Source organism: Lolium rigidum, chromosome 3, assembly GCF_022539505.1.
Source record: "Lolium rigidum isolate FL_2022 chromosome 3, APGP_CSIRO_Lrig_0.1, whole genome shotgun sequence".
NCBI classification, from domain to species: Eukaryota; Viridiplantae; Streptophyta; class Magnoliopsida; order Poales; family Poaceae; genus Lolium; species Lolium rigidum.
Genome location: NC_061510.1, coordinates 411,496,817 through 411,499,599, shown reverse-complemented (window position 1 = coordinate 411,499,599; position 2,783 = coordinate 411,496,817).

Below are 2,783 nucleotides of genomic sequence, written 5' to 3'. Positions count from 1 at the left end.
TTTTTTGACACCTTTACCGTAGGGGAAGCCCCTACGGTGTAAATTTTATATTAATATGCACAAAGATACAACTAGCCCCAAAGGAGGGGAGATTACATCAGGGAGGGAGAACACAACTAGATTTAACCTTGTACTTATGAAGAAGAACATCACTCTGGAAGAAGACTTTCCATCTGTTAAAGGACGCTGGCTTACTGTTGAAGATCAAATCATTTCTTACTTTCCAAATGTTCCATGCCGCACAAGCAAACACTTCCATAAAACAAGGTCCTCCGAAGGCCTCCCTCGTAGTTACAAAGTTTTCCGCAAACGGCCTGGAGAAATCCCAATGGATGTTTAAAAATAGCCAACAATGCCGCGCAAAGTCACAATCAAAGAAGAGATGGTCGCGTGTTTCTAGGTCGCCTCTTGCGCAAAGCACACAGCCAGGTCCCGAGTCAATGTGCCAGTGCTTACGCAACATTAAGTCACGAGTGTTTAACCGATCCATCATCAGAAGCCAAACAAATACTTTCAGCTTTGGGAGTGATTTTGACTTCCAAATAGCGTTGAGAGCAACATCTTTAGGGAGCTATCCAAATAAGAACTTATAATATTTGGAGGGAGCATATTTGTCACCCCAAACAAATGTGCGATGGTCCACCTCATTTGTAGATAGAGGCGTCGCCTAGATCAGCAGAGAAACTTCTTGCCATTCCCGGAAGGCCTCGACAGACATAGGTAATGCGAAGTATACACTCAAATCTTCCACATGAGCAAGGTCGGCCACAGATAAATCTTCATCAAGAGCATAAGAATAAAGACGAGGAAATTTATTGCAGAGCAATCCTCCATTGGACCAGTAATCTTTCCAGAAAAGAACCGATGAACCTCTAGCAACTTTGCAATGAGAGATACTTCTGTACTCACCAACAAGGCTAAAAATATCTCTCCACCAAAATGAGCCTCTTTTAGACTGAGCATGGGGTACTCTGTTACCATAGAGGGACCAGACCAGAGAAACCCAAGGAGTGTTAGCTTTCATATAAAATTTATGTAGTTGTTTTAGCAAAAGTGCCTTGTTCTGCAGCTCAAGATTAATCACTCCAAGTCCACCATGCTGCTTTGGTCGACAGGCTAAGGACCATGCAGCCAAGGCATTAACTGAAGTAGAGTCCTCCTCCTTTGCCCACAAACAGTGTCTTTGAGCACGATTACAAATATTCAGGATTGTTTTTTGAATCTTGAGAGAGCACATGAAGAAGGTGGGCAGGGTAGATAAAACTGATCTCACAAACTCCAGCCGGCCACCGTAGCCCAGAAACCGAGCACTAGCATTCAATCGACGCTCAACCAGACCAACAAGAGGGGATAAGTCTTGGACCGTGGGTTTAGTAATCCCCATTGGCAACCCCAAATAGGTGAATGGTAATTTGCCCATGGCACACCCAAAAGATGCAGCGAGGGACTGAAGTTCTTCATCTGAAATATTTATCGACATTAGAGCTGATTTAGCATAGTTAACACGCAACCGTGTGGCCTGAGAAAACTCCTCCAAGATTACTTTGAGTGCAGCTAGTTGTATTGGACATGCCTGCATGATTAGTAAAGTGTCGTCCGCGTACTGAACTATAGGAAAATCCATGTTGGGTATATTCAGCGGAGCAACCAAAACACCATCACGAAATAAATGATTAACCATTGCCTGCAGCAGCTCCGATACTCCCACAAAAAGAAGCGGAGACAAAGGATCTCCTTGACGAACACCACGCCGACATGGAAATTTCTTCCCAGGAACTCCGTTGAGAAGAATTTCCGAAGTGCCCGTGGACATAATCATTCTTAACCATTTCATCCAACGATGATCAAAGCCTAGACTTTCAAACACTTTCAAAATCGCCGCATGCTCCACTGTATCAAACGCCTTTGCAAAATCTAGCTTGAGGATAACTGAAGGAGAACCAGCTTGTTTACATTGGTGTATATATTCATAGGCCCACCCAATGCAATCTTGTATGTTCCTTGAGTGTAAAAAACCATACTGGCTGATGTGCACCATATCAAGGATTTTGGTTTGGAGACGGTTTGCAAGGAGTTTGGTCAGCAGCTTCAAACAAATGTTCAGTAGGGAAATAGGACGATAGTCATTTGGACCTTCCGGGGAAAGAATTTTAGGAATCGGTGTTATGAATGAGTCGTTGATGCTTTGAAGATTGATAGAACCCTCCCAAAACTCCTGACACAGCTGATAAAAGTCATGTTTCACTATAGGCCAATAGACTTTCAGAAAAATACCTGAGAAACCGTCTGGTCCCGGTGACTTGTCACCCGACATATGGGCTACAACTTGGTCGATTTCTTCATGAGAAAATGGAGCTGAGAGTACCTCTAAACCCTCAAACGGAGCAAAGTATTGGGTGAAATTAAAATATGACTTGATGGGCAGGGATACGCCCAATCTATTGCGAAAAGAATGCCAGAGCAGTCCAGCTTTTTCACCGTGACTAGCTGCCTGTGAACCATCCTCTCTGGTCAGCGTTGAAATAAGATTTTTCCTATACCTGATGGTTGCCATAGAGTGGAAAAAAGATGTGTTTTCATCACCAAGACGAGCCCACCTTGCCGTACATCTCTTCCTCCAGTATTCTTACTTACAAAGAAGAAGGTGTTACAGTAGATAAGCCTTAACTACATAACGGGTGAATGAGATCCCCTTCGTTCTGTTGTCGGAGCGGCAAACGGAGGAAGAGGGGCCCAACATCCATGCTGGTGGAGATGGGATCTGATCGCTGCCACCTGATCGA